The sequence below is a fragment of the Balaenoptera physalus genome (assembly GCF_965194825.1).
Source record: "Balaenoptera physalus genome assembly, chromosome: 4".
Lineage (NCBI taxonomy): Eukaryota > Metazoa > Chordata > Mammalia > Artiodactyla > Balaenopteridae > Balaenoptera > Balaenoptera physalus.
Genome location: NC_138891.1, coordinates 50485639 through 50501884, shown reverse-complemented (window position 1 = coordinate 50501884; position 16246 = coordinate 50485639). Strand labels below are relative to the sequence as shown.

The 16246-nt window shown below is 40.3% G+C and overlaps 1 protein-coding gene and 1 long non-coding RNA gene across 2 annotated transcripts in view; one reads left to right on the top strand and one right to left on the bottom strand.

The window, feature by feature from the left end:
- SLC7A14 (solute carrier family 7 member 14) overlaps positions 1–16246 on the top strand; it is a 127962-nt gene that overhangs the window by 100202 nt on the left and 11514 nt on the right. The gene's annotated exons all lie outside the window — the stretch shown is intronic.
- On the bottom strand, positions 1991–9924 carry LOC309660420. Its single transcript, XR_014263385.1, has 2 exons — positions 3144–9924; positions 1991–3105 (listed from the first exon to the last, which is right to left on the bottom strand). It is a non-coding gene; the product is annotated as an uncharacterized lncRNA (long non-coding RNA).

The window sequence follows — 16246 nt, the reverse complement described above, 5'->3', positions numbered from 1 at the left end:
GAAATATTACAGTCATGTATTTGTCAAATGAATGAAGGCACAGACACAAATACACATGAATTCATTCATCTTTTCCTGGACTATTTAAGCTAGAAGAAGCCTCCAACATCTAGTACAGTGTTACCCACAGTGTGGTGACCATTCCATTGTTAATATTTGGACTGATTTTAGAGAGTATATGAATGAACTTTTTAAAATATTATATGATTATTATTCACTTTCACAAATACTAGAAAAATATATACATTCACATGAATCTGGTGATTATTTTTAAATTTTAAAAGTGAGTCAAGGAGATTCAAGATGGCAGAGAGTAGGTGGACGTGGAGTTCATCTCTCTCCACGGATGCATCAGGAATACATCTGTAGATGCAACAATTCTCACAGAACACCAGCTGAAAACTAGCAGAAGACCTTGGACACTGGAAAGGACTATAAAGATCCCTGCATAACTGGGTAAGATGGAAAAAAAGAAGGGAGAAGGAGGAGGAGAGGAAGCGGGACAGGACCTGCACCCCAGGGAGGGGAAGCTGAAGCAGAGGAGAGAGCCCCGAATTCGGGGAAACCCCCTCTCTGACAGGGAAATAGACTGGGACAGAAGGGAAGCATTAGAGGCTGTCAGAAGAGGGTGAAGCGGCCAGTCTGTGGCAGACAGGACAGAGTGAGAAATACACAGACAGTCCGTACTGTGGCCATACGTGCCTGGGACTGGGACATGTATTCACAGGTGTGCAAAGGGGCTGGGAGCTGGTGCGTGGGGACTGGAGAACAGGCTCAGAGCGAGAACTGCTGTTGGCTGTGGGGAGACGGACTGAGGGGACGGGAGGGAGGAAATCTGCAGCAGGGAATGCCTAGGGAGGAAGACCGGACTGTCATGGAAGCAGGGTGCTATTGCTCAGTCACACGCAGGGGGAGGAGCCACTACTGTAGCCTCTCTCTACCTACACACCGGCACCTGCCAGTGACAATAAAAGAAGCCCAGGGGGCTTCCCTGGTGGCGCAGTGTTGGGAGTCCGTCTGACGGTGCGGGGGACACGGGTTCGAGCCCTGGTCCTGGTAAATCCCATGTGCCACGTACCAGCTGGACCTGTGCACCACAGCTACTGAGCCTGCGCTCTAGAGTCCGCCAGCCACAACTACTGAAGAGCACGCACCTGGAGCCCACGCTCTGCAACAAGAGAAGCCGCCACAATGAGAAGCCTGTGCATCACAACGAAGAGTGGCCCCTGCTTGCCACAACTAGAGAAAGCCTGAGCACAGCACGAAGACCCAACACAGCCAAAAAATAAACAAATAAATAAAGAAATTTATTTAAAAAAAAAAAAGAAGCCCACTCAGGGCTGGCTCTTGTGCGCTGGCTGCTGGGCAATAAAAAAAGCCCCCTCAGGGCTGGCCCTCATGTGCCTTATGCCAGGCAGCAGAAAAGGCCCTCATTAGGGCTCTTGCACTCGTGGCCGCCAGCTTCCCTGCGCATTTGGTGCACCTGGGGCTCCCATGATCCAAGCAGTCATACCACCTCTGCACCCGGTCCTCACGGGGGCAGACCCAAGAGCTCCAAGGCAGACTCAGGACAAGACTCCTGTAGGTGGACCACGTACAGAGCTGGGGATAAAACCAAAGCTGAACCCCAGGGATGGGGTAACTAAGGAAGAAGATGGAAAATCTTTCCACCAGCTGTACAAGCTGCAGATTAAATCCCCACAATCAGTTAGGTAGACCCTGCGTCTATGGAATATCTGAGTAGACACTGAGTGTTCCCACAAATGAAAACGGTCTAGCTCTGGCAGCTGTGGACGTTGTGGGCAGCACACACAGGAACTGGGCCAGATCAAAGCCTGAGTGGTCCCCACAGTGCCCACAGCAGGTCCAGAGACCAGCCGGGAGGCAGAGCGGGGGCTGTGGCTCACGGCGTGTGCAAGGACACTTACAGCAGACATCCCACGGAAACATAATTATTACTATTGACTTTATTATGTTTTGATTCATTCTGTTGTTGGTTCTAGCTTTTTTTTTTTTTTTGGTTTTTCTTTCTTTTTTTGTTTGTTTGTTTCTTGTTGTTTTAGGGGGGTTTTTTGTTTTGTTTATTTAGTCTTTTGGGATCTCTGTTTTATAACTTTTTTTATTTTTTTTATACATTTCTATTTATACTTTGCTTTTCTGTTGTTCTGTGTTCTTTTCCCTTATTTTTTTCTTCCTCTTTTTCTTTAATATATTTTTCTTTTATATATATATTTCTATTTCTACTTTGCTTTTCTGTTGTCCTGTGTTTTTTCCCTTTTTATTTTATTTTATTATTATTATCTTTTTAATCATTTTTATCAGTTTGTTTTTTCCTTGCTTTATTCTTCAGTTGGCACACTGCTTTGGTTTTGTTTTTAGGTTATGTGTTTTTGTTACTTTTAATCCTAATTGTTTGATTTCATTTTTGAATTCTTCTATTTGTCTGGTTGTTCTCTGGCTTTTTGTTTTCTTTGGCTCTGTTTTTGTTCCTTTAATATGTGTGTTTCCTTGTTTCTGTTTATGTTTGGTTTTGTTTTTACCATTTCTCTGGGGTTTTGTTTGTCTTTTTTTTCTTTAATATATTTTCTATTTTTTTAAATATTTGTTTCTATGTTGCCTTTTTGCTCTTCTGTCTTCTTTCCCCTTTCTGTTTTTCTTTTTTTTTTAATATCATTTTTGTTGGTTTGCTTTGTTTCTTTGCTTCATTCTTCAGTTGGCACTCTGCTTTGGTTTCATTTTTTGGTTTTGGGTTTTTGTCAGCTTTCTTCTTAATTGTTTGATTTTCTTCTTGGGTTCTTTTGTTTGTCTGGTTGTTCTCTTGCTATTTGATTTATTTTGTTCTGCTTTTGTTTCTTTTCTGTGTGTGCATGTTTCCTTGTTTCTGTTTCTGTTTGTATGATTTTACTTTTTACCATTTGTCTGGGGTTTTGTTAGTTTTTTTTTTTTTTTCCTTAATCTCCCTTATTGCTGGGATGAGCGACTTGTGGGGTCATGGTCCCTCAACCAGAAGTCGAGCCTGAGGCTCTGGAGTGGGAGCACTGAGCCCGGGATGCTGGACCACTAGAGAATTCCTGGCCCCAGGGAAGATTAATCACCAAGAGCTCTCTTGGAGGCCTCTTTCTGAATCCAAGACCCAGCTCCACCCAACTGCCAGCAGCTCCCAACGCTGGACACCTCACACTAAACAACAAACAAGACAAGAACAAAAACCCACCCATCAGCACACAGACTACCTAAAGTGATACTAAGCTCACAGACACCCCAAAACATACCACATGACATGGCCCTTCTCATCAGAGGGAAAATACTCAGCTTCACCCACCAGAAAGCAGGCACCAGTCCCTCCCATCAGGAAGCCTACACAAGGCACTGGACCAACCCCACCACCGGGGGCAGAGAACAGAAGCAAGAGGAACTACGACCCTGCAGCCGAGGGAAAGGAGACCTCAAATACTGTAAATTAGACAAAGTGAGAAGACAGAGAAATATCTTATAGGCAAAGGAGCAAGATAAAAACCCACAAGACCAAATAAATGAAGAGGAAATAGGCAAACTACCTGAAAAAGAATTCAGAGTAATGATAGTAAAGATGATCAAAAATCTTGGAAATAGAATACAGAAAATACAAGAAACATTTAACAAGGACCTAGAAAGACTAAAGAGTCAACAAACAGTAATGAACAACACAATAACTGAAATTAAAAATACTTTATTTAATTTTTTTAATTAAATAAAAAATACCGGAATAACTGAGGCAGAAGAGTGGATAAGTGAGCTGGAAGATAGAAAGGTGGAAATAACTGCCAGGGAGCAGAATAAAGAAAAAAGAATGAAAAGAATTGAGGACAGTCTCAGCGACCTCTGGGACAATATTAAGCATACCAACAACGAATTATAGGCATACCAGAAGAAGAAGAAAAAAGAAAGGGTCTGAGAAAATATTTGAAGAGATTATAGTTGAAAACTTCCCCAACATGGGAAAGGAAACAGTCAATCAAGTCCAAGACGTGCAGAGAGTCCCATACAGGATAAACCCAAGGAGAAACATGCCGAGACACATATTAATCAAATTAACAGAAATTAAACACAATGAAAAAATATTAAAAGCAGCAAGGGAAAAGCAACAAGTAACATACAAGGAAATCCCCATAAGGTTAACAGCTGATCTTTCAGCAGAAATTCTACAGGCCAGAAGGGAGTGGCAAGATATATTTAAACTGATGAAAGGGAAAAACCTACAACCAAGATTAGTCTACCCAGCAAGGATCTCATTCAGATTTGATGGAGAAATCAAAAGTTTTACAGACAAGCAAAAGTTAAGAGAATTCAGCACCACCAAACCAGCTTTACAAAAAATGCTAAAGGAACTTCTCTAAGCAGGAAACGCAAGAGGAGGGAAAGACTTACAAAAACACATCCAAAACAGTTAAGAAAACGGTAATAGGAACATACATATCAATAATTTCCTCAAATGTAAATGGATTAAATGCCCCAACCAAAAGACACAGACTGGCTGAATGGATACAAAAACTAGACCCATATATATGTTGTCTACAAGAGACCCACTTCAGACCTAGGGACACATACAGACTGAAAGTGAGGGGATGGAGAAAGATATTCCATGCAAATGGAAATCAAAAGAAAGCTGGAGTAGCAATACTCATCAGATAAAATACACTTTAAAATAAAGACTATTACAAGAGACAAGGAAGGACACTATATAATGATCAAGGGATCAATCCAAGAGGATATAACAATTGTAAATATCTATTCACCCAACATAGGAGCACCTCAATACATAAGGCAAATACTAACAGCCATAAACAGGGAAATCAACAGTAACACAATAATAGTGGGTGCCTTTAACACTCCACTTACACCAATGGACAGATCATCCAAACAGAAAATAAATAAGAAAACACAAGCTTTAAATGACACATTAGATCAGATGGACTTAATTGATATTTATAGGACATTCCATCCAAAAACAACAGAATACACTTTCTTCTCAAGTGCACACGGAACATTCTCCAGGATAGATCACACCTTGGGTCACAAATCAAGCCTCAGTAAATTTAAGAAAATTTAAATTGTATCAAGCATCTTTTCCAACCACAACACTATGAGACTACATATCAATTACAGGAAAAAAAACTGTAAAAACTACAAACACATGGAGGCTAAACAATACGCTACTAAACAACCAAGGGATCACTGAGGAAATCACAGAGGAAATCAAAAAATACCGAGAAACAAATGACAATGAAAACACAACGACCCAAAACCTATGGGATGCAGCAAAAGCAGTTCTAAGAGGGAAGTTTATAGCAATACAACCCTACCTCAACAAATAAGAAAAATCTCAAATAAACAACCTAACCTGACACCTAAAGCAATTAGAGAAAGAACAAAAAACCCCAAAGTCAGCAGAAGGAAAGAAATCATAAAGATCAGATCAGAAATAAATGAAAAAGAAATGAAGGAAACAATAGCAAACATCAATAAAACTAAAAGCTGATTCTTTGAGAAGATAAACAAAATTGATAAAACATTTTTCCAGACTCATCAGGAAAAAAAGGGAGAAGACTCAAAGCAACAGAAATAGAAATGAAAAAGGAAAAGTAACAACTGACACCACAGAAATACAAAGGGTCATGAGAGACTACTACAAGCAACTATATGCCAATAAAATGGACAACCTGGAAGAAATGGACAAATTCTTAGAAAACTACAACCTTCCAAGACTGAACCAGGAGGAAATAGAAAACATGAACAGACCAATCACAAGCACTGAAACTGAAACTGTGATTAAAAATCTTCCAACAAACAAAAGCCTAGGGCCAGATGTCTTCACAGGTGATTTCTATCAAACTTTTAGAAAAGAGCTAACACCTATCCTTCTCAAACTCTTCCAAAATATAGCAGAGGGAAGAACACTCCCAAACTCATCCTACGAAGCCACCATCACCTTGATACCAAAACCAGACGAGGATGTCACAAAAAAAAGAAAATTACAGGCCAATATCACTGATGAACATAGATGAAAAAATCCTCAACAAATACTAGCAAACAGAATCCAACAGCACATTAAAAGGATCATACACCATGATCAAGTGGGGTTTATCCCAGGAATGCAAGGATTCTTCAATATATGCAAATCAATCAATGTGACACACCACATTAACAAACTGAAGAATAAAAACGATATGATAGTCTCAATAGATGCAGAACAAGCTTTTGACAAAATTCAACACACATTTATGAAAAAAACTCTCCAGAAAGAGGGTATAGAGGAAACCTACCTCAACATAATAAACTCCATATATGAGAAACCCACAGCCAACATCATTCTCAATGGTAAAAAACTGAAAGTATTTCCTCTAAGATCAGGAACAAGACAAAGGTGCCCACTCTCACCACTATTATTCAACATAGTTTGGAAGTTTTAGCCATGGCAATCAGAGAAGAAAAAGAAATAAAACGAATCCAAATTGGAAAAGAAGAAGTAAAACTGTCACTGTTTGGAGATGACATGATACTCTATATATATAATCCTAAAGATGCCACCAGAAAACTACTAGAGCTAATCAGTGAATTTGGTAAAGTAGCAGGATACAAAATTAATGCACAGAAATCTCTTGCATTCCTATACACTAACAATGAAAACTCAGAAAGAGAAATCAAGGAAACACTCCCATTTACCACTGCAACAAAAAGAATAAAATATCTCCGAATAAACCAACTTAAGGAGGCAAAAGACCTGTATGCAGAAAACTATAAGACACTTACGAAAGAAATCAAAGATGATACAAACAGATAGAAAGATATACCATGTTCTTGGATTGGAAGAATCAACATTGTGAAAATGACTATACTACCCAAAGCAATCTACAGATTCAATGCAATTGCTATCAAATTACCAACGGCATTTTTCACAGAACTAGAACAAAAAATTTTACAATTTGTATGGAAACACAAAAGACTTCGAATAGCAAAAGCAATCTTGAGGGGAAAAAAATGGAGCTGGAGGAATCAGGCTCTCCGACTTCAGGCTCTACTACAAGGCTACAGTAATCAAGACAGTATGGTACTGGCACAAAAACAGAAATATATATCAGTGGAACAAGCTAGAAAGCCCAGAGATAAACCCACACACATATGGTTACCTTATCTTTGACAAAGGAGGCAAGAATACACAACGGAGCAAAGACAGCCTCTTCAATAAGTGGAGCTGGGAAAACTGGACAGCTACATGTAAAAGAATGAAATTGAACACTTCCTAACACCATAGACAAAAATAAACTCAAAATGGATTAAAGACCTAAATGTAAGGCCAGACACTATAAAACTCTTAGAGGAAAACATAGGCAGAACACTCTTTGACATAAATTGCAGCAAGATCTTTTTTGACCCACCTCCTAGAGTAATGGGAATAAAATCAAAAATAAACAAATGGGACCTAATAAAATTTAAAAGCTTTTGCACAGCAAAGGAAACCATAAATGAGACGAAAAGACAGCCCTCAGAATGGGACAAAATATTTGCAAATGAAGCAACAGACAAAGGATTAATCTCCAAAATATACAAGCAGCTCATGAAGCTCAATATCAAAAAAACAAACAACCCAATCCCAAAATGGGTGGAAGACCTAAATAGACACTTCTCCAAGGAAGACACACAGATTGCCAACAAACACATGAAAGGATGCTCAACATCACTAATCGTTAGAGAAATGCAAATCAAAACCACAGTGAGGTATCACCTCACACTGGTCAGAATGGCCATCATCACAAAATCTACAAACAACAAATGCTGGAGAGGGTGTGGAGAAAAGGGAACCCTCTTGCACCGCTGGTGGGAATGTAAATTGATACAGCCACTATGGAAAACAGTATGGAGGTTCCTTAAAAAACTAAAAATGGAACTACCATATGATCCAGCAATCCCACTACTGGGCATATACCCTGAGACAACTATAATTCAAAAAGATACATGTACCACAATGTTCACTGCAGCACTATTTACAATTTCCAGGACATGGAAGCAACCTAAATGTCCATCGACAGATGAATGGTAAAGAAGATGTGGCACATATATACAATGGAATATTACTCAGCCATAAAAAAGAACAAAATTGAGTTATTTGTAATGAGGTGGATGGACCTAGAGTCTATCATACAGAGTGAAGTAAGTCAGAAAGAGAAAAACAAGTACCGTGTGCTAACACACATATATGTAATCTAAAAAAAACGGTACTGATGAACCTAGTGGCAGGGCAGGCATAAAGAGGCAGGCATAGAGAACAGACTTGAGGACACAGGCGGGGAAGGGGAAGCTGGGACGAAGTGAGAGAGTAGCAGTGACATATATACACTACCAAATGTAAAATGGATGGCTAGTAGGAAGCTGCTGCATAGCACAGGGCGATCAGCTCGATGCTTTGTGACGATCTAGAGGGGTGGGATAGGGAGGATGTTAGGGGGGGCTCATGAGGGAGGGGATATGGGGATGTATGTATACTTACAGCTGATTCATTTGTTGTACAACAGAAACTAACACAACCTTGTAAAGCAATTATACTGCAATAAAAGTTTTTTAAAGAGTCAAATTGAAGAAAAAACTAGTACTACTACATGTGCCATATGATTCAAAGTAATAATTAACACTTATATAGCTCTTGCCACATATTAGCCATCATTCCAAGGACTTTACTTATGTTAACTTATTTAATCTGCACAACCACCTGCATTTCACAGATGAGGAAACTGCGGCACTTGACTGAGGTCACACAGTTAGAATACAGCAAAGCCAAATTAGAACTCAGGTGTGTGGGTCCATGATCATAACCACTATACTAAAAATGTAGTATATGAATATAAATAACATATAAATAAAGTTTGAGAAACACTGACATGGCCCACCACTTCCCCACTTCGCCCTCGCTCAACCTTACAGATAAGTAAACTGAACCTCCAAGAGGTTAAATAACATGCTCAAGGTCAACAGGAATAACAGGAAGTTATTCATAGAGCTATTACTGGAATCCAGAATCTCCATGCTCAGATCTGGGGCTCCTACCTCCCCACCAGGGTGCCTCTGAACAGACCTTCTTATTCGCTCAGAATGTTTGATATGTAGTCTGTGCAGATTACCACATAACATCAGGGCTGGCCCCATGGGTGGATGATCTGTGCAGTCACACAGGGCTCTGCACTTGGCTTAATGCTCTGCTGCTGTCTTCTTGAATTCTTAACAATTTTTTAACAAGAGGCTCCATGGTTTCATTTTGCACTGGGACCTACAAATTATGTAGTCAGTCCTGCATAATATCTATGTTTCTGGAGAACCAGAGGAATTTTGCAAAAGTGATGAGGTGGCAGGAACCCACTGCCTATGGTTTTGTTTTTTTGTTTTTTTGATACAAAGCTAGATTTTATTTGAATTTTTTTTTAATGTTAGCATATCTAAATTCATATATGTAATTGGTTTACAGTTTTTGTTGTTTTAATTTTTATTAGAGCATAGTTGCTTTACAATGTTGTATTAGTTTCTACTGTACAGCAAAGTGAATCAGCTATATGTATACATATATCCCCTCTTTTTTGGATTTCCTTCCCATTTAGGTCACCACAGAGCATTGAGTAGAGTTCCCTGTGCTATACAGTAGGTTCATTAGTTATCTATTTTATACATAGTATCAATAGTGTATATATGTCAACACCAATTTTCCAATTCATCCCACCTCCCCCTTTCCCCCTTGGTATCCATGTTTGCTCTCTACATCTGTGTCTCTATTTCTGCTTTGTAAATAAGATCGTCTATACCAATTTTTTCAGATTCCACATATATGCAATATACCATACTTGTTTTTCCTTCTTACTTCACTCTGTGTGACAGTCTCTAGGTCCACCCACATCTCTATAAATGACCCAATTTCGTTCCTTTTTATTGTATATATGTGCCACAACCTCTTTTTTTTTTAACATCTTTATTGGAGTATAATTGCTTTACAATGGTGTGTTAGTTTCTGCTTTATAACAAAGTGAATCAGTTATACATATACATATGTTCCCATATTTCTTCCCTCTTGCATCTCCCTCCCTCCCACCCTCCCTATCCCACCCCTCTAGGTGGTCACAAAGCACCGAGCTGATCTCCCTGTGCTACGCGGCTGCTTCCCACTAGCTATCTATTTTACATGTGGTAGTGTATATATGTCCATGCCACTCTCTCACCCTGTCACATCTTACACCTCCCCCTCCCCATATCCTCAAGTCCATTCTCTAGTAGGTCTGTGTCTTTATTCCCGTCTTGCCACTAGGTTCTTCATGACCTTTTTTTTTTTTTTCCTTAGATTCCGTATATATGTGTTAGCATACTGTATTTGTTTTTCTCTTTCTGACTTACTTCACTCTGTATGACAGACTCTAACTCCATCCACCTCACTACAAATACCTCCATTTCGTTTCTTTTTATGGCTGAGTAATATTCCATTGTATATATGTGCCACATCTTCTTTATCCATTCATCTGTCGATGGACATTTAGGTTGCTTCCATGTCCTGGAAATTGTAAATAGTGCTGCAGTGAACATTGTGGTACATGTATCTTTTTGAATTATGGTTTTCTCAGGGTATATGCCCAGTAGTGGGATTGCTGGATCATATGGTAGTTCCATTTTTAGTTTTTTAAGGAACCTCCATACTGTTTTCCATAGTGGCTGTATCAATTTACATTCCCACCAGCGGTGCAAGAGGGTTCCCTTTTCTCCACACCCTCTCCAGCATTTGTTGTTTGTAGATTTTGTGATGATGGCCTTTCTGACTGGTGTGAGGTGATATCTCATTGTAGTTTTGATTTGCATTTCTCTATTAATTAATGATGCTGAGCATCTTTTCATGTGTTTGTTGGCAATCTATATGTCTTCTTTGGAGAAGTGTCTATTTAGGGCTTCTGCCCATTTTTGGATTGGGTTATTTTTTGATATTGAGCTTCATGAGCTGCTTGTATATTTTGGAGATTAATCCTTTGTCCATTGCTTCATTTGCAAATATTTTTTCCCATTCTGAGGGTTGTCTTTTCGTCTCGTTTATGGTTTCCATTGCTGTGCAAAAGCTTTTAAATTTCATTAGGTCCCATTTGTTTATTTTTGATTTTATTCCCATTATTCTAGGAGGTAGGTCAAAAAAGATCTTGCTGCGATTTATGTCAAAGAGTGTTCTGCCTATGTTTTCCTCTAAGAGTTTTATAGTGTCTGGCCTTACATTTAGGTCTTTAATCCATTTTGAGTTTATTTTTGTCTATGGTGTTAGGAAGTGTTCAATTTCATTCTTTTACATGTCGCTGTCCAGTTTTCCCAGCTCCACTTATTGAAGAGGCTGTCTTTGCTCCATTGTATATTCTTGCCTCCTTTGTCAAAGATAAGGTAACCATATGTGTGTGGGTTTATCTCTGGGCTTTCTAGCTTGTTCCACTGATCTATATTTCTGTTTTGTGCCAGTACCATACTGTCTTGATTACTGTAGCCCTGTAGTAGAGCCTGAAATCAGGGAGCCTGATTCCTCCAGCTCTGTTTTTTTTCTTTTTTTTCTGAAGATTGCTTTTGCTATTCGAAGTCTTTTGTGTTTCCATACAAATTGTAAAATTTTTTGTTCTAGTTCTGTGAAAAATGCTGTTGGTAATTTGATAGCAATTGCACTGAATCTGTAGATTGCTTTGGGTAGTATAGTCATTTTCACAATGTTGATTCTTCCAATCCAAGAACATGGTATATCTCTCCATCTGTTTGTGTCATCTTTGATTTCTTTCATCAGTATCATAGTTTTTTTGCATACAGGTCTTTTGCCTCCTTAGGTAGGTTTATTCCTAGGTATTTTATTCTTTTGTTGCAGTGGTAAATGGGATTGTTTCCTTAATTTCTCTTTCTGAATTTTCAGTTTCAATGTATAGGAGTGCAAGAGATTTCTGTGTATTAATTTTGTGTCCTGTGAGTTTATTAAGTTCATTGACTAGCTCTAGTGGTTTTCTGGTGGCATCTTTAGGATTTTCTATATATAGTATAATGTCATCTACAAACAGTGACAGTTTTACTTCTTCTTTGCCAGTTTGGATTCCTTTTATTTCTTTTTCTTCTGTGATTGCCGTGGCTAGGACTTCCAAAACTATGTTGAATAATAGTGGCGAGAGTGGATAGCCTAGTCTTGTTCCTGATTTTAGAGGAAATGCTTTCAGTTTTTCACCACTGAGAATAATGTTTGCTGTGGGTTCGTCATACGTGGCCTATATTATGTTGAGGCAGGTTCCCTCTATGCCCACTTTTTGGAGAGTTTTTATCGTAAATGGGTGTTGAATTTTGTCGAAAGCTTGTTCTGCATCTATTGAGATGATCTTATGGTTTTTATTCTTCAATTTGTTAATATGGTGTATCACATTGATTGATTTGCATATATTGCCTTTGGAGTCAGACAGCCCCAAGTTCAATCACAGCTCTGCCACTTCCTTGTGACCTTGGGAAGTTCACTTAACTCCTTTGGGCCTCAGTTTTCTCATCTGTAAAAATGCAGATAATTCTTTTAGCCTTGACCTAGTTGCTGTTTGGGGCTTAAATAAGAAAATATCAGAGAAAGCAGTAAGAAATATTGTTTTGCTGCCTTTCTTTTAAAAAGCTAGAATGATTCATTGTCTCCCAGACTAGCTATCACATACCAAAGTACAACATGAACCTGTTCTGACTCAGGCTGCCTTCCCAGTTATGAGGCAGAAGAAAACTCCCAGAGAACCTTTTGTAATCTTGCTGATAGCACAAACTTCAAACTAGCTCCAGAAACTGATACTCCTTGGCATGTGAGGAGGCCACCCTGCAGCTTGGGCTGGCCAGACAGAGGGCAATGAAGCCTGCAGTTTAAGAAGCACCCAACTGCTAGCTATTAACTGCTTTGGTATCATGATCTTTGAAGGCTGGAATATAAGTAAGTTTCACCTAGAACAAAGATTCTCAACCTTGACTACACAACAGAATCGTGAGAGTTGCTTCTGAAACATTCTATGACCAGGATCCCCTCACAGAGATGTTCTGATTCAGTTGGTCTGGTATGGCCAACTATTGGGTATTTTTAAAGCTCTCTTAGGTAATTTTAATGTGCAGCCAGGTTTACAATGATCTAGAACAGTGGTTCTCAAAGTGTGGTCCCAGACCAGCAGCATCAATATTATGTGGAAACTAGTTAGAAATGCAATTTCAGAGCCCATCCCAGACCTACAGACAGAATCAGAATCTGAGGGCAATTTAGATTTTAACAAGCCCCCCAGGTAATTCTGATGCATGCTCAAATTTGAGAGCCACTGATCTAGAGAGAAGAATAAGAAGGGCAGATAATTTAATTACAAAACTCCCTATTTTTGGATATATAAAGTATATCCATCCCACAACCCCAAATTGGCTTGTAAATGTTTTAACTATCTTGTAGAATAAATATCCCATCTCTAAACATCTGAGCCTCCAAAATGCCAGATTATTCTTCTTAATCTCTCTATTCATAATATAAGTTTCCTGGGGAGAATAGTAGAGAGATTTCTAAATGGAGCTTAAGAAACTTCTGCTACTTTTTAAAAAGATTTACATGGTTAGGCTGAGTCATAAGTTGATAATCTTCTTAAACACATTTTTTTATCCAAATTTCTCTAAATGAATCTTAATTACAGCATTTTTGTGACAATGTTTTGCTAAGCTTTTGACCTTGAGAAGAGCACAATTCACAGCGAGAAACGAGGCACGGTCCTAACTAGACACCCAGCACTTGTTTATCTTCCTTTTGACAAGAGAAATAACACAAATAGCAAATGTTTAATAATCCCCAACAAAATGAACACAAAGCGGCCTTCATCTACCTTTTCTCTTAGATGATGCAGTTTTGTAAAGGAATACCTCAGGGGTTGGGCAGAGGTTCAGGGAATATGAAACTAGGAGGGACCAGTAAGAACACTATACAATGGTATTTTCCAGGCATGTGTCAGGTCTACTGGTCCCTGTGGGCCTTTACTGTAAATGAATCATCTGTTAGACCAGCTGTGGGCACCCTTACTCTGGAATCTGTCAAGTTTTCACCTGGAATTTTTTCAGTCCCTCTGAGGAAAACAAATTACCGTCTATAGCTTTAGAGAACAGATAGGACTTGTGATTTGGGCAATGGACCTCATAAATCCTGTACTAAACCATCACTATCCCAAAGAGAAGGCATACTTTACGGTCTTTGCCTGAGCTCTCATCCGAAATCCTATTGGAAACTGACCCAAAGCAGCCACTGTGATGAAGGGAAGAGGAGGGAGAGAAGGGGGCCATGAATTCGACCTGAGAGGGCACCAAGATAAACAAATTCCTGATGATATGTCCCATAAATAAGTTTGAAATTCTCCTTGTAGGAAACAAGAAAACAACTGGCAGCTTCAACATCAAAATCATGCTCAGAAGAGCAACGAAAATCATGGAGGCCAGAGTGAGGATGGCCACAGGGCCAGGGTGATTCCAAGAGGGAGGGAGGGAGGAGGTGAATCGTTCAGCAGCTGAGGCTGCCTGCTGGCAGAGGTGCTGGGCTACACAGGGAGACACCTGGCTGAGAATGAAGGGAGAGGAGACCATGGCAGTGGAAGGCCCTGGAGCGGGTGTGTGCCGTGCACCCTTAACAGACAGTGCTGTGAAAGAGTGTGATGGGCTTCTTTCCCTCAGCATTACATTTGTGAGATTCATCCGACCTGTGCTTGTAGTTTTAGTTCATTTAGTTCATTCTCCTTGCTGTCTAGCATTCCACTAGCATGTTTCCAGTCAGGGCTGTTAGGAGCAGAGCTGCTACGAACATTCTTGTACATGTTTTCAGTGGACACACAGACACATTTCCCTTGGGCTTCTGTTGAGTTAGAGGTGGAACTGCAGGCTTGGATTACTGGACTTTTTAATATGTCTTTAAACAAGATTGCATTCTGTCTCACAGCCATTATACTCAACAAATAACATGAGGGTCTCCAGCTCCATTTTGCAGGTGGGAAACTGAGGCATAAAGAATGCGACTTTATGTTAGATCAGCTGCAGGGCCAGAAGAGAAGCTCCCCAGGTCCCCATTCCATCCTGAGCCTGCTCTTCCTGGCCACACCATATTAAACAAACCTTACTGTTATTTCAATCAACAGGGCTTGTGAGTATTTAAAAAATAACCAGCAAAGTGGGAGCTGGTGGGGATTGTGCTGGATGGGAGGCCACCTTCTCATTACCATCTTCATTTCTGCATTGGCAAGTGTCTGTTTTGGAAAGCTGATCCCAGAGTAGTAAAAATAAAAAAGCCTCCGGGCATAACAAAGCACATTGTTATCTTCAGCAGGCAGAGCTTCCTGCTGGAAATCGTGCCCCAGGAAGAGGCTGCTCCACCCAGCCTGAGGTCAGGTGGCCCACCTCTTTTGGCCCTGAGCATGGAGCCATGTTCAGAGGACAGGAAGCTCCTGGGGGACTCCAGAGGTCAGGGACCTTCTTCATAACCTGAGCTTGTTCCTGCAGGATTGGAAATCTGTCTAGAGCCAGGTCACCCAGGCTCTTTTCAGCATTGAGTTTTTGTTCGGCATTTCTCCCATATGATTCAGAGGACCCCCTACCCCTACCCCTCTCACTTGTAGGTTTGAGGTCATTTGCTTAATTTGCACAGGATGGACCGAGACAAGTGGAGTAAGTAGGTGTTTCGCCAGCTGACACTGAGGTGCCCTGAACTCGTGAAGGCAACTTGGCGTCCCAAAAAGCTCTCTGGAGGCCCCTGGGTTGGATGGGAGCAGCCCTCCATTTAGACTCAAGAGATGTGAGTTGTGGTGCCATTTCAATCCCTGCATATTGCACACTTCTTAACTTCTCTGGGATGATGGACGAGGAAGTGTGTTTGTATAAAGGGCCTTCTGATCACAAGGTATTCTGTTACATAAAGAAAGCCCGTTCAATTGCTGAAGGCATGATTCTTCATCTTGTCTAGCCCGAACCTCTCAGGCTAGACAAGATGAAGACAATATGGCAGGCATATTCTCCACCCGGGAACCTCTGTCCGGAAAAGAAGCCAGAGCCTCCCTTTGAATACGTCCCTTCAGCGCAAACAGCCTCTCACGGGACTCACTGCCATTACTGGGTGCCCAGTACAGCCGTGTCTGCTGTTAAAATATTGCAACACGTCTGTGCCGGCTGCTAACTAGTCAATGCCTTGCGTGCTTCCTCCCCTCCACGA